The sequence below is a fragment of the Hermetia illucens genome, chromosome 1 (genome assembly GCF_905115235.1).
Source record: "Hermetia illucens chromosome 1, iHerIll2.2.curated.20191125, whole genome shotgun sequence".
Lineage (NCBI taxonomy): Eukaryota > Metazoa > Arthropoda > Insecta > Diptera > Stratiomyidae > Hermetia > Hermetia illucens.
In genome coordinates, this window is record NC_051849.1 from 9,745,897 (window position 1) to 9,766,475 (window position 20,579).

At 46.1% G+C, this 20,579-nt stretch overlaps 1 protein-coding gene across 1 annotated transcript in view; it reads left to right on the plus strand.

Annotated features, from left to right (window-relative positions):
- Window positions 1-3,560: 3,560 nt before the first annotated feature.
- LOC119661640 overlaps window positions 3,561-20,579 on the plus strand; it is a 112,383-nt gene continuing 95,364 nt past the window's right edge. Inside the window, exon 1 of the mRNA XM_038071068.1 lies at window positions 3,561-4,487. The gene's annotated coding sequence lies outside the window, so the exon portion shown is untranslated. The remainder of the gene's footprint in view (window positions 4,488-20,579) is intronic.

Sequence of the window (20,579 nt, forward strand, 5' to 3'; positions counted from 1 at the left end):
CAGTAGTTGGGTGGACCTGAAGAGGATCGTACCTCTTGCATTTACCTCAGCATCACGGATCACTTTCTCGAAGGTCAGGTTAAAGAGGACGTATGATAGGGCATCCCTTTGTCGTAGACCGTTGTTAATGTCGAATGGTCTTGAGAGTGATCCTGCTGCTTTTATCTGGCCTCGCACATTGGTCAGGGTCAGCCTAGTCAGTCTTATTAATTTCGTCGGGATACCGAATTCTCTCATGGCCTTGTACACTTTTACCCTGGCTATGCTATCATATGCGGCTTCAAAGTCGATGAAAAGATGGTGCCACTGATGTCCATATTCCAACAGTTTTTCCATCGCTTGCCGCAGAGAGAAAATCTGATCTGTTGCTGATTTGCCTGGAGTGAAGCCTCTTTGGTATGGGCTAATGATGTTCTGGGCGTATGGGGCTACCCGGCCTAGCAAGATAGTGGAGAATATCTTATAGATGGTACTCAGCAACGTGATACCTCTATAATTGCTGCACTGTGTGATATCTCCCTTTTTATGTATGAGACAGATAATGCCTCTTTGCCAATCGTCAGGCATTGATTCGCTGTCTCATACCTTGAGCACAAGTTGATGAACCACTTGGTGTAACTGGCCGCCTCCATAATTAACCAATTCGGCTGTAATTCCATTGGCTCCTGGCGACTTATGATTTTTTAACCGATGAGTTGCACGGACTGTTTCTTCTAAACTTGGTGGTGGCAGTATTTGTCCGTCGTCTTCAGTTGGCAGGACCTCCAACTCGCTGATGTTGTGGTTGTTCAGTAGCTCATTAAAGTACTCAACCCATCGCTCCAATATGGTCATTCTGTCGGAAATCAGATTTCCCTCTTTGTCTCGGCAGGATGAGCATCGAGGTGTATAAGGCTTTATTCTGCTGACTTGTTGGTAAAACTTCCGCGCCTGGTGCGGTTGCTCCCTGTACTTTTCTAGTTCACAGACTTGTTGGTTCTCCCAGGCTTCCTTTTTCCGTCTGTGAAGTCGCTTTTCCACTCGACGGAGTTCGTGATAAGTCTCTGCGCGTGCCCGTGTTCTTTGAGAATGCAACATTACTCGGTATGCGGCATTCTTCCGTTCCGTTGCTAGCTTACATTCATCGTCAAACCAGCCGTTCCGATTCCTTTTGCGGCTGGGGCCAAGTATGTTTGTGGCCGTATCCATGAAAACGTTCTTCAGGTGGTTGTGAAGATTATTTGTTGATGCTTCATCTCCAGGACCTCTGTTGACTGCGATTATTGCGGCATCCATTTCCCTCTTATAGGTGTCGCGGAGGGTTGTGTTGTAGATGCCTTCAGTGTTCACTCTCATCTGATTGTCAGAGGGGATTCTAGGTGGTATTGTTATTCGAGCTCGGAGCACCATGCCAACGAGATAGTGATCCGAGTCTATATTGGCCCCCCTATATGTTCTTTCCGCGCAAACCAGGTACTTCCAACAACCATTTCGTGTGACCCTGCTAATTGAATAATCCGCAGTCCGTTACCATTTGTTTTTTCGTGTAAGCTATGGGAGCCAACGTATCGCCTGAATACGGGCTGCTTCCCTACTTGGCTGTTAAAATCCCCAAGTATGATTTTGATATCATATCTGGGACAGGCTTCGAGGGTTCGTTCTACTGCCTTGTAGAGGGTATCCTTCTCCGACTCTGCAGTCTCCTCTGTAGGGGCGTGAACGTTTATGAGGCTTATATTTCTAAACTTGCCTCGCAAGCGCAGAGTGCATAGCCATTCGCTTATGTTTTCAAAGCCGATAACAGCAGGTTTCATTTTTTGGCTGACTTAGAAACCTACTCCGAGCACATGGTTTACTGGATGACCGCTATAATATATGGTGTAGTGGCTCTTCTCCAGGAAACCGGTCCCTGTCCATCGCATCTCTTGCAACGCTGTTATATCAGCCCTATATTGGGACAGGGTATCGGCTAGCTGCTCGTCAGCTTCATCTCTGTACAGGGGGCGCACGTTCCATGAGAAAATGCGCAAATTGTTGTTCCTTTGTCGTTGCCGGGTCCGTCGTTTTAAAATCCGTCCTGTCCGAGGCTCCTGTTGTGGCTTCGTAACAAGTTGTTTTCCGTGTAGGGTTGTCAGCCCTACCCAACCCCCAACCTGGAGGACCAGTTGGTACAATTTGTACCGTTTTTAGGCGCGGGAGACTCGCCTTCATCCTTCTTCGTCTGCAGCTTTTCTTTAAGAAAGAGCTCTCAGCGGTCACCACGGGGAGGTAGAGATAGGGTTTGGTAGTAGAGCTGATGGTGTTGGTTCAGCAGGCATTTCCCAGGTTTTATGCTTCATCGTGGGTACCAATCCACGTTTCGCCCTCGGACCTATACTACCCTTTGACCACCACCGAGAAATTCACTTATTCTCGTTAATTATGACGTCAGCATCTTATTTTTATGGTTTACGATGCGGTAAATTCGCACGAAATTGATAAGTTTGAACTGCTATGAACTTTGACACCAATAGTATTTTTGGTAGGTGTATGAGCGATACTGTCCTCTATGCTCGTGAAAAATTTAGTACTCCTAGGATGAACTTAAGGGGGGCTTCTCAGTCAATTCCTGAAAGTTTGTAATATATTATTAGTAAGTTTACTTGAGCAGATACCGGAATGGGATATATTTTCAGGCCTAGATTTCATTAAAGCACACCTCCATTCCGGGTCAGATCCAAACTGGCTCAGATAGAGAGGTTTGTGATATGTTAACGATGGACTTGGACACAAGACCTTCAAATCACGGGTTTAGATGATTCCGCCTAATCCCGGAATCGCGAGATATTGCAAAAATTCCAGGGCCAGGAGGGTTGGCCGAATTTCAAGAAAATTGAAAATGTCCACAACCCCGGGGTCGACAAGGTGGCCAATCGTGAGTGATATCTTGATCGAAGGAGGAGGTCGCCCAGATTCTGGAAATTTAAGAAATCGATCGAGATATCGCAAAAAACGAGGGTCAGAAAGGCTGGTCAAATTCCAAGAAAATTGAAAATTTCAACGACCCCCGGGTCGCAAAAATGGCCAAAAAAGCAAAATCTGCGGATTTTCGTGGGCGATACCTTGATCGAACGAAGAGGCCGCCCTGAATCTGGAAATTGAAGAATTTTTACACTACGATCGCGGTAACGCGAGATACCGCAAAGATTTCAAGGCTGGTCGAATTCCAAGCTCCAAGGAAGGAGTCATGAAATTAGAAAAATGTTGGTCCAAGTACGTTTAATTTTGAAGGGATCGAGGCGAACCATAATTTAAGTCATAAAATAACTACTTTCATACTAAACCCGGTTAAACAGAGACACATTTTCCTAATAGCAGTAAAATCAAACTTGGAAAAAATTCAAAATACGAGGGTACTTGGTGGCCGTAATATTCAGACATTATTCCAACGAAAGCTTTCAGAATTCAGTATTATTGCTGTAACTCAGCGTTAACTCTCATCTTCTCTCAACTATCGTAAGCCTGCATGCTTTTGAAACTCCACAGAGCCCAAGCTGTTCCAGCGCTGTCGAACCAAGCATTGTTTAGTTACGAAAGTTACGTTCGCCCATACAGAAGGTTACTCGCTTGAGTCTTTCGTTTTCCGCTCCCGTGTATCGCGCGTAATAACAACGTAAATAACTAACCACCATGAATCATGTAACCGTAAAATTAACGCAATATTAGAGAATTTTTAATTACTTGGTTACAGGCTAATTAAAGTCACTAAGTAAAAAAAAAAGTGGCTTCTTTCCACTGTTTAAGTGATACTCGCAAACGAAGAACGCCGTTTTGGTTTCGCCATCTATTCTGTGTTTTTCATGTCGTTCACTTCGTCAGTATAATTGTAACTAAATGCAAACCCGCATATTCGTTGTAAAACTGAATTTATGGCCAACTAGATTTCGTTAGCTTGTCACAGTGCATTAAGTAGCGAGTTTTTCGTTTGTTTTTCTTGAAATGTGGAACGAGAATTCAAGAAGGTCACAGCGAGTTTTCGACATGTCGAGCATATTGTGAGCTGAAAGTGCATCCAAGTTCTGGTCAAAAAAAGTGATAAGTATCCATAACACCAACACGAAAGTTCTCCAATACCCAAATACTTTTATTGATTTGTTTTTTTTTTTGGCATCGCCATCGATACGAATTGCACGGTAGTGTATGCGGTCATACTTTTTGTTTGGTTTTTTGCGCGGTGTGAATTTTGCGTTCACCTTTCCAATGACTTAGTGGCCCAGAGTGGAGACCCATTTGAACGACCCACTCTTCGTGTTGGAGCCTCAGTTTCAACCTTATGCCTTGTTGGTAGTACGAAGGAACAAGTTTTTTTTTGTGGTTGTGTAAAAGACACAAAATTACGCAAACCTTAGCGGAGAGTTTTACGTGCACAATGATGGATCACTGAGTCATTTTGAAAGCATCTCAGATTTTTGCGTATGTGAAATGCACGAGTTGGAGTTTAGTAAACAAAGTGTAGATAATTGAAGACGGTAAGTTGAGAATAACTATGATTTCAGATAGTCTGTAAGATCTATTTTTGGTAAGCAGTCACAAGAGATATTCCGAAGAGTGTTACTTATACAAATTAAATTCATTAAGTATTCAGGTCACGATTTAATTTTTGGAAAAGTTTGAGCTTCATACTGCATCGGTGTTGTGTTCACAACATTCTCCGATGGTTTCCCCATATCCACATATTTCTTCCATCCTCAATGATAGAACAAATGAATGAATTTCTACCTCTTCTGTACGTGGGTTATTATAAACCTTTGTTATTAGCACCTGATTAATTTCTCTAGCATCAAACTTTTCTGCATTCCAAACATATCTCTACTAAAGGCCAATAAACTGCTCAATTAATCAAGTTTCGATATCGTATACATTGCAATTACCAACGCGAAACGCTGACTAAATATTTAGTGTTGGTATTCAGGAGAAAGAATTTTAATTGCCTGAAATTGCGGAGTTCTACATACTCAACATACCTTTCTCCAAATGAAATTTATTTATTTATTTTATTTTCTATTCTACAAATGGTCTTTGCTTGAAATGATGTAGAAATTTTTTCTTGATTTGTTGCTCAAAAGCCAGAGTCTGATGGGCAGAGGGAACCTTTAAACCACTGAAATCATCCGGAGCGTGTGTGTGTATGGTGGGGGAGAAGCTACAGCTTCTGAGCACTCAGGCCGTGTTGGCCCATTGTACTCGCCTCCCCCGTCTAACGGAATATTCCGGATTCGTGAATTATGGCCTGTCAGAATGTCCACAATACACCTGCAAGTCCTCCTGCTTTTCGACAGGATAAACTTTGCGGTACGTATGTTGGGTTCTGGCAGGAAAAGTTTGGTGTGTCGAGCAGCATTTAAGCTCTGCTACCTGTCATTATGGGAAACTTCTTCCCAGTTTTTGAAAACAGATTTAGTCAATGCTACTGATACCCCAATTGCTGGCTCCGGTCCCGGCGTAGGGGAGATTGACCCCTCTTTCGCTAAAGCGTCCGAAATTTCATTTCCCTCTATGCCACAGTGACCAGGTACCCAGAGTAATTCCACCGTATTGAATCTAGACATAGAGTTCAAACGGTTTCTGCATTCCTGAACGATTTTCGAGGTAATCAAAGGACTGCTCAATGCCCTCAGTGCAGCTTGGCTGTCACTGCAGATTGCGATGCGCCTGCCCTTCAACCGCTCGTCAATCACCCAGGTTGCCGCCCTTAGGATTGCATAAACTTCGGCTTGAAAAACCGTTGCATATTGTCCCAAAGGAAAAGCCCAGCTCTCGGTTTTATTCGAGAGGTATGTAGACTCCGGCTCCAGAACCCTCTTCTGTTTTTGAGCCATCGGTGTAGAAGACTTCCGTATATCCCGCCACGCATTCCTCTGGGTCTTCCCAGTCCTCTCTACGCTTCAGGATAACTACATATCTTCTACCAAACAGATGTATGGGGACACGAGAATCGGAAGGCATTGTAAGAACTGGATTTAGTCCTCCCAGTAACTCTTCCAATGCTCTGTACCCCCCACATCCGTTGTTTTCCCATATACCTAATCGAATTAGCCTATGAGCTGCTCTCATTGCAGTGCTTTGAATAAATATATCCAGGGGCTGCAAATTGAGTAGTGCATTCAGAGCTGCGCCGGATGTCGTGCTCATGGCACCAGTGATACCCAGACAAACAGTTCTTTGCAGTGCAGCTAGTTTACGGTGAAAACCTTTTTGTCTCACCTTAACCCACCGCACTACGGATGCATATACGAACATCGGCCTAATGATGGCAACGTATATCCACATTACCACATGAGGCCTGAGTCCCCATGTCGAGGCAAAAGTCCGTCTGCACAGCCCATAAGCTGTGAGAGCTCGTTTCATCTTTACCTCTACATGTTTGTTGCAAAGAAGTTTTTTATCTAGAGTGACCCCCAGATATTTCACTTCTTCGGAGAGTTAGGGTTAGGGGGTAGAACCCCTCATCTCAAGGAGACAAAGTCCATCCAGTTTTCTCCTTTTTGTGAATAAAACCATTGTGGTTTTATTTGGATTAACTGACAAACCATGTCTAAGGCATCAGCTGTCTATCAAATAAACGGCACGCTGTATATTCCTACACACCGTTCCAAAATCCCGATCAACAGCAAGTACAGCCACGTCATCAGCATAAGCTTGAGCGTGTATTGGCAAATTTTGCAGTTCGCATAGCAGTGAGTCGATCAGCATACTCCACAGAAGCGGCGAAAGCACACCTCCTTGAGGGCAGCCCTTCGTCGCTTCTGTAGTCAGATAGCGATCGACCCCTACCTCAGCGCACAACAATCTTTGCGTTAGCATAGCATGGATCCACTTAATTAAAGCATCATCAACACCATGCGCTCTGGCGGCATCACAAAGTTTTTGAAAAGGCGCACAGTCAAAAGCCCCTTCAATGTCCACGAACACCCCCATCGCGTACTCACCATTCAAAGTTGCATCCTCTATCTTTGTGACCAAAGAATGAAGAGCAGACTCACAGGACTTTCCACGTTGGTAAGCATGTTGGTTTTCACTAAGTGGGTGTGACCTAAGTGTCCTTCCACGAATGTGACGCTCCACCAGTCTCTCCAAACCTTTCAGCAAGAATGAAGTCAAGCTGATCTGTTTGAAGTTCTTTGGATTAGAATAGTCATCTTTCCCACGTTTCGGTATGAAAACTACCTTAACCTGTTGCCAAGAAGAAGGCACCTAGCCCAGAACAAGACATCCTCGAAAAATATTTCTTAGAGGTCGCTCTAAATGCTCCATACCCTCCTTTAGCATTGCCGGATAGATGCCATCCATGCCAGGTTCTTTGAAATGTTCAAAGGACAGTATGGCAGCTCTCACTTTTTCATGGGTAACAACCACTTTCGCAGTGTTCCAGTTCCTCTTGCAACACTTGCGTGTTGAAGGGGTTGCAAGAACCGTCAACTCTCCCCCTACCACTTCTCTCACCCGTTCCCCCGGGTGGTGTACTTCCAGGAGGGTCTGTACTGAGTCCAGTCTGGAGCTCGTGAAAGTACCGTCGGGTTTTCTAAGAGAATCCAACTTGGCCGACTCATCCTTTTTGAGGACTCCGCACAGCCTTGAAGTCTTTCTTTCGCCTTCCAGTTCCTCACATTACGCTCTAAAGGAATCTCGTTTCGAGCACCTCACGAGCCTCTTATATTCACGTTGTGAGTTCCTGAAATTTAACCAGTTTTTGTCCTTGTTACTTTTGCAAGCATAATTTAGAAGTCGCCTGCAGTTTGCAGTTCTCGGTTCCACCAAGGAACCGTTTTACCGTTTTGGCCTCGGGAAATAGGACAAGCCTCTTCATAGCACTCTAATAGTGTGCCGTTCAGAGTTTTCAATTCCTCTTCCAGGGCCAAAGGAGTCCTTAGTCGCCTAGGGAACTGTATTTTATTGCCAAGAAGTTCATTCCGTTTCCTAGGGTTTCGTCTTTGTACTGCAGACTGTTCCCCCGCAATAGTCAGATTGAATTCTAGATATCGGTGATCTGACAGTGAGACCTCGTCTAGCACTCGCCAGTGTGTAATCAACTCTAACAATTTTGGGGTAGAGATTGTTAGGTCAATTACTTCGCTTCTTCTCGGTCCCACGAACGTAGGGGCGCACCCTACGTTTGCAGTCATAAGACAAGCTGGAGTGATGAAATCAAATAGCTTCTCTCCTCTTGGATTGCATTTGCTACTCATCATCATCAACGGCGCAACAACCGGTATCCGGTCTAGGCCTGCCTTAATAAGGAACTCCAGACATCCCGGTTTTGCGCCGAGGTCCACCAATTCGATATCCCTAAAAGCTGTCTGGCGTCCTGGCCCACGCCATCGCTCCATCTTAGGCAGGGTCTGCCTCGTCTTCTTTTCCTACCATAGATATTGCCCTTATAGACTTTCCGGTTGGGATCATCTTCATCCATACGGATTAAGTGACCCGCCCACCGTAACCTATTGAGCCGGATTTTATCCACAACCGGACGGTCATGGTATCGCTCATAGATTTCGTCATTGTGTAGGCTACGGGATCGTCCATCCTCATGTAGGGGGCCAACAATTCTTCGGAGGATTCTTCTCTCGAACGCGGCCAAGAGTTCGCAATTTTTCTTGCTAAGAACCCAAGCTTCCGAGGAATACATGAGGACTGGCAAGATCATAGTCTTGTACAGTAAGAGCTTTGACCCTATGGTGAGACGTTTCGAGCGGAACAGTCTTTGTAAGCTGAAGTAGGCTCTGTTGGCTGACAACAACCGTGCGCGGATTTCATCATCGTAGTTGTTATCGGTTGTGATTTTCGACCCTAGATAGGAGAAATTGTCAACGGTCTCAAAGTTGTATTCCCCTATCCTTATTCTTGTTCGTGCTTGTGTTTGACCAGTGCGGTTTGATGTTGTTGGTTGATTCGTCTTCGGTGCTGACGTTGCCACCATGTATTTTGTCTTGCCTTCATTGATGTGCAGCCCAAGATCTCGCGCCAATCAGCGCCTGCTCGATCTGGATGAAGGCAGTTTGAACGTCTCGGGTGGTTCTTCCCATGATGTCGATATCGTCAGCATAGGCCAGTAGTTGGGTGGACTTGAAGAGGATCGTACCTCTTGCATTCACCTCAGCATCACGGATTACTTTCTCGAGGGCCAGGTTAAAGAGGACGCATGATAGCGCATCCCCTTGTCGTAGACCGTTGTTGATGTCGAATGGTCTTGAGAGTGATCCTGCTGCTTTTATCTGGCCTCGCACATTGGTCAGGGTCAGCCTAGTCAGTCTTATTAATTTCGTCGGGATACCGAATTCCCTCATGGCCGTGTACAGTTTTACCCTGGCTATGCTATCATAGGCGGCTTTAAAGTCGATGAACAGGTGGTGCAACTGTTGTCCATATTCCAACAGTTTTTCCATCGCCTGCCGCAGAGAGAAAATCTGATCTGTTGCTGATTTGCCTGGAGTGAAGCCTCTTTGGTATGGGCCAATGATGTTCTGGGCGTATGGGGCTATCCGGCCTAGCAAGATAGTGGAGAATATCTTATAGATGGTACTCAGCAACGTGATACCTCTATAATTGCCGCACTGTGTGATATCTCCCTTTTTATGTATGAGACAGATTATGCCTCGCTGCCAATCGTCGGGCATTGATTCGCTGTCCCATACCTTGAGCACAAGTTGATGAACCACTTGGTGTAACTGGTCGCCTCCATATTTAACCAATTCGGCTGTAATTCCATCGGCTCCTGGCGACCTGTGATTTTTTAGCCGATGAATTGCACGGACTGTTTCTCCTAAACTTGGTGGTAGCAGTATTTGTCCGTCGTCATTTGCTACTGCCCCAACAAATATGTTGGGCATTCGCATCGCAACCTATTAAGAGTTCGAGACCACTCTGCATACGCCACCAGATCCCAAAGTTCTTGCGTCTGTGGAGGATACAAAGAATCATAGGGTAAATAAGTGGAGGCAAATATGATGTTTTTCCTCTCGCCATTTATTTGGTATTGTATGATGACCGTAGCTAAGTCTTGGGAACAATATTGTCTCAGCATAGTTGCCTCTAACCGTCTTGACATCAGGACGCAAGCTCTCGGTCTTATGGATCTTTCGTCTTAGAAGATCCTAGCCCCCTTTACTGATCCAATGCCACAGATTCTGTTAAATCGAACCCACGGTTCTTGCACCAAAAAGATATAGGTGAAATCCTGTAGCTTTGTCACTCTCGCTGCCAACAGGTAGGAGGGAGCTTTGGCATGCTGCAGGTTGATTTGACCAATCTTTATGTTTTTCGACATAAACTTAGTCTATTGTCGCTGACAGAAGAGTCTGGTGCGTCCAGTGTGGATCTTACCGGGGTTTCCAGTTTATCCCCATCTTCCGCCGGAGATTCCGCTTCCTTGTGTGCGATTTCTCTGGGCGTTACCGCGCCTAGTGGTACAGCCACGTCCATGTCCTCATTCCCAAGGTGCTTCATCTTCCTTCGCAGTGCTCTCTTCTGCCGTCGGCTTCGGGCCTTTCCAGGTTCACGGTGTCCGGACCGCTTGGATCCATTTCCACATACTGAGGTTAAACCAGTAGCGTCCACGTCACCAGCTTCCCGTTCTTCCGCTCTTCCTGGTAAGGATGAAGCAGATGGTTCTGACAGGCAGAATTCAGCCGTAGTCGGATTTCCAGTTTCTCCCAATTTGAAAGTTTCCGTACTTTCCTTTCTGGCTAACTGCGCCGTAGGCACCAAGCGCAAACTTTCCACTGAGTCAGAAAGCATGCCTTCTATAGATTGATCTGTAGGCGAGTATGAATGTGGTGAGGCCTCCAAAATCCGCGCCTCGGCCGCAACATGATTGCTCATGGTCGCGGGTGGATTCGAAGTCTGTGACTTCTTACCACTTGGAGAGTTTAAATCCATCGTTTCCATATTCATATTTTTGGACACCCTTAGTGTAGTAGTAAACTACTACAGGCTCCCCCACCATGACAAGGTGGTGTCCGAGGGGGAGATATCATCCGGAGCACATGGCATTGTCCCAGGCTTTCTCTAAGAGTGCTAAGGGGCAGTGTAGCCTTGTGATATATATCAAGGGCATGGAAGCGGGCAGGAGCTGCCTTTACTATGAAAGGGGGTAAAAAGGATCTCTTTCACCCTAAATCAAAATATAAAACACTGTGTCTGTTTTTGGACACAGCAAACAGAGATACGAGATGCCCTGATCCACAAGGGAGTGGCAAAAACTCTTACCTTCTGGATAGGCAGAATGTTAGAGAGTAGGGAAATAGAAGTACCGACAGGTGAAAATTCAATTGTCATGAAAATTATTATTATTCTGTTAAGAGAAAGTCGCACCGCGTCCTTTAGGAACTATTGTGCCCCTTTTACTGGTTATAGTGTACCTATTAATTATAGTATGCCAAGCAAGCCTATAACCGTCAGGAACTATAGTAGATTCCCCACTTCCAGATCTTTCAACTTTGCATCTGGTATTAAGTGTTCTCCCAGATGTATCGACCTACTTTGTACAAGTGCCGGACCCAGGACCCCATAGACGTGTATAGAGGTTTCGTCCTCCTCCTCACAAAACCTGCAGGCAGTGTCCGTAGATATCCCTAGCTTCCCTAGGTGATAGTTTAGCCGACAGTGACCAGTGAGAATTCCCACTATGATTCGGAGGTTCGTTTTGGTGAGGTTTAAGCAATACTTTGTGCGCATGGGTTCGTATCCCCCAATAAGCACCCTGGACTGCTCCATCCCTGGTAGGTTCGCTCAGTATAGTTCCCTCAACCGTTCCTTTTCATTTCTTAGTGTCATAGCCATGAAACCGTTTCCGATTCCACAGAAGGGTTCTGGCCCGTGCAAAGGCGTCCCTGCTTGATTAGTTCGTCCGCTGCCTCGTTGCCTCCCAACCCAACATGGCCTGGAACCCAGAGTATATATGTTGGACGAGCCAAGTGTATTCAGTCTGTTAAAGGCATTCCCAATAGGGTTCAGAGTTCACCTGGTTGGACCTAAGTGCCTTGATTGCTGCTTGGCTATCGGTGTGAATAGCAATGTTCTGCTCCCTGTAGTTCCTTTGGAGATTAAAGGAGGCACATCTGTCTATGGCATATATTTCCGCCTGGAATATGCTACTGTACCTGCCCATTGGCTCGAAGTACATTTTCCTTGCACCAATCACACCGGCACCGCTCCCTCTGCTGTAAGGGTTGTGTGCTGAATTCAGTTCTTTCTGCCGAGATTACCGCTCCATAGGTAATCATTTTCCTTTCTATTGCAGTATATATCCAAAGTAGTATCTTCGGGCTGCAACTCCATTTTTTTCCTGCTATGGACCTACAAGTCATCAGAGCTCTCGTGGCTTTCCGACAAATGTTTCCGACATGTGTCTTCCAGAGCAATTTCTGGTCTAACGTAATTCCCAAATATTTGGCCTCTGCCATTTCACCTTCATATCATGTAATCTTATGGTTCTAAGGTTATCAGGCTTACGTCTCCTAGTGAATGGTACTATGGTGGTTTTGGCTGGATTGATCCGCAGTCCCACCTTCCTGCATCAGGCACTAGTAACCCTTATTCCAGTTCGGATTCTATCACATAGGGTATCTTCATATTTACCCCTACAGATTAAAACAATGTCGTCCGCGTAACCCTGCACTTGTATTCCAGTATTTGTTAGCACGTCCAGGAGTTCGTCCACTACCATACTCCACATAAGCGGGGATAGTACCCCGCCCTGTGGATAACCTTGATTAGTGTTCATAATAATAGAATTTATACCTGTCGGCACTGCTATTTGCCTGCTTTCTAGCATTTTGTCCATCCAGGATGCCAGGGTGTTTCCCACTCCTTTGCGGTTCAGGGCGTTTTGTATCTCTGTGTGCGATGTGTTGTTGAATGGTTCTTCGATATCCAAAAACGGATATAGTGCTATTTCTTTTGTTTCTATGGCATCCCGTATTACCTCTGTCAGCTGATACAGAGCAGTTTCAGTTGACCGTCCTGCCCGGTAAACGTGTTGACAGTGATTTAGGGTGGAAAGGATCCTTTTTATCCGCTTTCGGAATAAAGACCACTTTTACCCGTCTCCATACCCTTGGTATGTATACTCCCCCTGACCACCCTCAGAAGAGACTCTAAGATGATTCCTTGGCCTCTGTGGATTAGTGCTGGGAAAATACCATCTAATCCGGGTGATTTCAGCGATTTAAACGTTCCCACTGCCCAGCTTATCCTAGCTTCTGAGCATACCATTTTTGCTAGTTTCTAGTTCTCCTTTTTTCTCCTTTTATTCGTTGTAGGGGTGTCAGGATGTTGTCGCCTGCCACTGTGGGGTAGGACCCCGGGAAATGAGTTCTGAGAAGAAGGTGTATCCTGTCCTCTTCATTCTCGGTAAATATCCTTCTTCAAACAGACAGAGGATATTGCCCCATATTTGGCTACAGCTTTGTAAAGCCTGGTTTCTTCTGTGATCTGTTCGATCCCTTCACAGAATTCCCTGAAGCTGTTCAGTTCTGCTTCCCTGATCGCGTTGCTATACGCAGTCAGTGCATTTTTGTACCTCTACCAGTCCCCGGTTTGATTTGCCCGGTTGAAGAGTTTTCATACCTCTGTTCTCATTCTGGCCTATTCCACCATGGTACATCCCTTGATGACTTAACTTTCCTAGCCGTACAGCTGGCCTCATAAGCATCAATGACGACTGTGTTGAGGTTTTCCACCAATGTTTCCAGTTCCATTTCGCTCCTGATGTCACCGCCCCCTTATTATTCTTTTTATTTCGGAGTTACTCTCAATGTCGAATCTGATTATCCTGTGATTAGACATAGAGAGTTCATCCGACACCCTCCAATTCCATTAGAGTATATCTTAGAGTTATGTTTAGTTCCTCCCGTCTAGTGCTGGTCACAAAGGTTGGAGTGTTCCCTAAGTTATATATTAATAACTTATTGCTAAGAATAAACTCAAGAAGGTATTCACCTCTTCGATTGGTGTCGCTGCTTCCCCAGATTTCGTGGTGGGCGTTGGCATCGCAGCCGAGGAGAAGTGGTAATGTCCTCTTTTCACAATACTACACCAGTTTTGCGACTTGTTCCGGTAGAGCCCGGATTTCGTCTCCCGAGGCAACGATTGCCTCTCGAGTGCTTCTCCCGGATTCCAATGAGACTTGGATAGCCACAAGGTCATCTACTCGGATCGTGAGGAGTTTACCCTTTCCCTCCACCTTGATGTACAAAGTGTACTCCAGTATAAGAAACATCGAGAGAGTCGTTCCTCGTGCGTATAATAGGAGGATAATTATAGAATTCACTGCGGACGGCCGGATCCACCTAACATCTAGCTACCATCTCCGTTATCTAACCAAATGCTACACTCTCATCCGCTCCTGTTTTCTTAAAATGAGAGAAGATGAAAAGGATATCACGTCGGGATCCACGCCAATTTAACGTTCGTTGTTTGAAGTTGGAGAATTGACCGGAGACCAAGTATTGGGGACAGCCAGGCACAGCTTTACACTCAAATACCCGTAGATTATCAGCTTCTTCCTTGCCACAAAAGAGCAAGGATCAGTAACCGCACGTCGAAGTCGAGAAGGAATCGTCATTCATATTAAGGTAAGAAGAGGTAGTTGCCAAAAGCTCGGACGGCACAGCCTATAGCTTCCAGCTGACATGGCCCGCATTCCTGAGATTTAAAGAACCCAAAGCTTTAAACACCACACAAACGAAGGTCAGGGTCAGACACTCTCCATGGCCTGGACGCATCTCCTTCGACACCTTGGAACACACCTTCATGGAATACTATACGGATTTGTTATCGTGACTGGATGTCGGATACCCGTCGACTCAGCTGTGAATGAGTACTGAGTCAAATCAAGCGCAATGCTGACCACATTGCCTCCTACAGGGTACTGTAATCCTGTCGTGTATCGTTACGGTCTTGAATGAAGTGCTCTAACACACTTGAAGGCCGTGATCCAATATGGATTGTTGCAACAACGATTATTATTATTGTTATAAGAAACGGATGAGACACTCTACCTTGCTAGGTGAGCTGGGAGAATTGAGGCTTAGGAACACTTGTTTCTGGCGAAAAAAGGCGTTACACCTTGTCGGGAACAAAGACTATTGTTTTCAATCCAACACTCCAAAACGAAGATGTGAGCTGGAGTTGGGTATCTTCCACTAGTTAAAATAATGGAACCAAACGAATGTTGGGAGATGAACCTAGGAAGTATACGGTTCCACGTTGGGCTCCATTTGTAATAAAATATTGAGATTTATCAACGACCATTTGAGCATTTGAAAATTTAATATTAATGTAAGTCGGAATGGAAATTAGAACATTGGGTGAAGTGCATTGGAGAAGCTAAGGGGTGCTAAACGTCAGAAAAAATGAAGGTATGCTGCATATTAGCAAATGCACTCTCTCTTCAGATTGTCATTGGACACGGCCAATGAAATACTGCACATGCCACAAAACTAGGGACACTGCATCCGTCTAAGAATTGCCCTTTAAAAAGCGAAAGTGGGGCAAGTTTCATATCAAAACGGGGAAGGAGGGGAGGGCTACAACCTGCTATTTACATTGATTTCTCCAAAGCTTTTGATACCGTTGACCATAATATTCTCCTCCCTAAACTCACATTACTCGACTTCCCTCCCTAGATATCTTTTTTTTTTGTTAGTCATTCCTTTTTTTTCTTAAAATATGACATTTTTCGTCACCTACATGGCACTTTGCTCTTCACTCCTGCAGCGAGGTCTAAACTGAGTGGAGAGCGCCGGTGACGTCATCTGTCCGCTGGTGTTCGCAACATTCGAAATTTATTTCGAATGCTGCCGCGCTCTCCAAGTTGTTCAACGCAAATTCACCCGGACCCTCTTTTATAAAAAGAACCTTCCACGGGTTGCCTCAATCTCCCCCTCCCTGCAACAACACCGTATCTTCGGTGATATGTGTACTCTTTATAAACTCTGCAATTGCCTGATGGACTGCTCTGGCAATTCGGATATTATAATACTTTCCGTATCGCCTCGTCTCATAACACACGTAGTGCGGACATTTTAGAGATATCCTTCGCACAGCTCGAGACTTAATTCCACTCTCCAATCCCGAGGCTATGCCGGTCCTACGACGCCCTACAACTTGGGTCCTTTGACTCTATTTTCTTATCTAGTTTTAAGCGTAAAGTAGACCATTCATTTGCTTCTCCCTCTGAGGACAATATGTAATGAGGAGTTTGTTTTCTGTATAGTGTCCTTATTAAATAAATAAATAAATAAATAAATAAATAAGTGTCCTGCTAGGTTCAAAAAATCATTGTAATTTTTGATAGCACCTCATGTATGGTTGCTATTGACCTATGAATAAAACATAGTGCATTGACCATGCCAACAGTGTCGGTTTGGTGCAATGTGCTTCAGTTCTCTCCAGGACTTCCCGAGAAGTTTGCCCTCCGCTCTCACTATTCTGGGCCGTGTCTTTTCTGACGAAAGTAGTAGTTGACAGGTCTCCTCACTTATACCTCATGCAGAAGGGGCAAGCACTTTATTGCGGGTTATGTCAGTGGAATTTGTATCGTGATTTGACGTCGGATACCAGTCGACTCAGCTGTGAATGAGTACCTGAGTCAAATCAGGGTAATAATCTCGGGCGAGCGCAATGCTGACCACATTGCCTCCTAGTGGACCGTTATGGTCTTGAATGAAGTGCTCTAACACACTTCAAGACCCTGATCCAATATGGATTGTTGCGCCAACGATTATTATTATTTTCCGAGTTATCACAATCTCGGCAGATGCCGGATTTTACTTAATACTAGCACTAAATGCCAAGCATTTAGGCTCGGACGATCCTACCTACTTAAAAACTAAAGGGGCACTGGTGGTGGTGGCCGGTGGTAGGTCAGTGGGAGAATCCGTCCAGTACTCCCCGCAACATCGAGCACGTATGCAGAATGGTGTACTTCTGCATGGTTTGAACCAGACTGTGCGAAAGTCCCAGGACATCAAGGGAAGCCGTCAGGGATTTAGGTACAATACCTGTAGCTGACAATATTATGGGAACTACAACCACCCGCTCGAGACGCCAAATTTCTTTGATTTCCCGAGCCAATGGCTCATAGTTCACCTTCTTCTCCACGTATTTCCGTTCAATGTTGCTATTATGGGGGATAGCAACATCAATAATATACGCGGAGCGACCCGTCTTGTCAACTAACAGTACGTCAGGCTTGTTGTGTGGAGTATGACGATCAGTCAGAACTTGCCGGTCCCAATACATGCTGTAAGCAGAACTATCAAGTACTGCTTGCGGCTCATATCGATAAACCGGACATGTTCCCGTTATCAGCCCATGCTTATATGCAAGGTTTTGATGGATAACCTTACATACAGCATTATGCCTGGTGATGTATTGCACCGGTGCCATAACAGTACAGCCAGAAATGAGATGGTCCAACGTCTCTAACGCTGAACCACACATTCTGCACTGGTCGTTCTCCACCCGTTCTTTCATGATGAGCTTTTTATAAGCTCGGGTGGCGACCACGCCATCCTGAATGGCACACATGAACCCCTCCGTATCAGCAAAGAGCTCCCCAGCACACAGCCATCTGTTCGACAGATGCGAATCGACAAATGGCTGCAAAAGACAATTCACGTGTTTACCGTGCATTACCTTCGACTTCCATTCATCGATCCGCTCTTGGTCCGACTTCACCCCACTCAGAGGATTGAAGGATCGATCCTTCAAGTTAAGTGGAGTCAGCCCAGAGTCTGCCTTATAGACAGCCGCATGCAAGGGACTCGCCTGCTCTTTGCTGTAAAAATAATCGCGCAGCGAGTCGACTTGGCGATGATGTTGTGTCGCCACGTCAACCACGCCCCTACCTCCGATGTCACGAGGCAGGTTCATCCGCTCCACGGCAGACTTTGGGTGATGCATTCGGAATTTGGACATAGTTGTTCGTATCCGCCGCTGGACGTTTTCCAGGTCGGTCTTCGTCCACGGCAATATTCCGAATGCATAAGCCAGTGAAGGGATAGCGAATACATTGAACGCGCTTATTTTATTCTTCCCCGAGAGATGCGATTTCAGCACCAGCTTTACACGTCGCAGGAATTCGGACAGCAGAGCTTCCTTCAGATCACCAACTCGAGCATGGGTTCCTTGCAGAATTCCTAGGTATTTGTAGAAGTCTGTCTCGGTCATAGCTTCGATGTGGAGGTCACCAATGCTATGTCCGGCATGCGGCTCGTGATGACCTTTGCGGATGGCTTGGATTCGACACTTGTCTAATCCAAACTCCATCCGAATATCACGGCTGAACATGTCTATTATTCGCAACAGACTTCTAAGATGGTTGTCAGTATCAGCATACAGCTTGATGTCATCTAAGTACATCAAGTGTGTCAGTTCGCACTTAGCACGTAAGCCATACTTTATTGCAAAACCATGCCCTCTAGCATCATTCAGTAGCCATGAAAGGGGGTTCAGTGCCATACACAACCAGAGGGGACTCAACGAATCCGCCTGGAAGATGCCCCTCCGTATACGGATGGGCTCTGAGGTATTAGCACCCTCAGATGTACGGACTGATAAGGTGGTATGCCACCCTTCCATGACTGTCGCCAAAAACTTTATTAGTTTCGGATCAATGCGATACAGATGTAGGATATCGATCAGCCAGGTATGCGGAACGCTGTCGAAAGCCTTGGCATAATCGATTTAGCAACTAAAGAGGTTTCTTTGGCCTTTAGTTGCTTGCCTTACAACTACCGAGTCGATAATGAGTTGCTCTTTGCAACCCCTTGACCCAACTCGGCAGCCCTTCTGCTCCTCGGAAAGAATGTTGTTGGTCTCGAGGTGCGCAGTGATCCTTCCACTAATAATGGACGTGATGAATTTGTAGAGGGTTGGTAAGCAAGTGATCGGTCTTGTGTCTGCGGGGTCCTTCACCGTGTCCTTCTTAGGGATCAGGTAGGTAATCCCCGCAGTGAGGAAGGGTGGAAATTCCTCCGGCCGACTCATGACCTCATTTATACTGCGTGCCAACCGACTGTGTACGCTGGTAAATTTCTTATACCAGAAATTATGCACCCGATCCAGACCTGGGCCCCTCCAGTTCTTCGAGCTGTTTATGGCTCGTCGAACTTCCTCTTCGGTAACATCCGCGAAATTCATGCCAGATGTATTGGCATGGCGGGTGCCTTCGGCGGTGATCCACTCAGCATGCTCAGCATGCTGGGCAGGTAACCCCCAAAGTCCACCCCAATACTCTTTCGCGATCCGTCACCGAGAACTGTATTGTCTGCGCGCTCTGTTGGGATTCGTTGAGAGATCTGAAAAAGCTCCGCTGGTTCCTCGCCTATGTTACATTCTGGACACGTCTGGAATAACTTTCGCCATACCGTCGTAACCGACTGCATATGACAGAAAGTTTCTGTTTTAGTGTGTCCAGAATTTCAACAACGGATGTCTCACAGGGGATGGCATAGTTCCGGTAAACCCTTTGCACTTTGTTTCTCACCCGTCGGCTGGCATTGCCAGTGCTGATCTGAATCAGTCTAGCAATGTCCTGCCTTAGTGAGTCCCGCCCACGTTCCAGACAAATTTTCCATGGAGGATCTCTTTTGTCACTCAAACCAATAACACGAAAGCGAATCTTCTGACCGTGCAATCTGATAGCCGCAACTGCACCACAATACACAAGTGATTGTAGTTGCAGCAGCGACATATCAGCACACAGTCGAGATGCAATCTCATCATTGATTTGAGATAGAATTCCCGGAGTTGCTAGAGATGCATAGAGCCTGGGAATACCTGGTCTTTGCAAAGGATCCATATCCGAGAATTCTATACACGCTCTTTGGAATTCGTCCCGAACCTCAGCGGAAACCTCAGCTGGACGGTGGAGAAGAGTGCTTCGGCGAGTACTGAAACTGTTACTTGCAGTGCGGCGTGGTGTTGTTGATGCCGCCGCCTCAGCCCCCATCGACTCTCGGTCACCAGTTTCCCCGATGACCTCAAGTCGAACACGTTCCTTGATGGTGGCCGGGATTGTGTCGCTGTGAGTAATAAAGCGGTACTGGTCTGCGACTCGCTGCACAGTCACGTGCGCGAATTGCGGGAAACGCTCGACGAATCTCTGGTGCAACAAGGGGCGATAAGATGTTGTACCTGCCCCCGCTGTTATTTCGTAGTAGGAGCGGATGATGAAGAGGTTCATTTCTTCAGTCCATTTCATCCGCTTCCTACGCGAACCTGCTGAAGTGGTCGCCACAGATTGTGGCGAAACAGCTGCAGCAGGCGGAGCTGTGCTCCTGGTCGTCGTGGCGCCTAGACGTCGAACCGCCCCACGACTAGCGGTTTCGACGCCGTGCTGTCCATTACGAGAGCCCGACCCAGTCACCAAGTCAGACGACTCCCGCCGGTTATCCGTACCGGACCTCAAATTTCTCTTTCTTCTCATTGTTGGTGGTGCATTTTATCCCTAGCTGCCAGGTGTTGAGATAGCTTGCTTAGTGAGTAATCTGCAAGACTGCAAAGTTCCTGCACTTTCCTCACCTACCCCCTGAGACGCTGCGGTGGCGTACAGC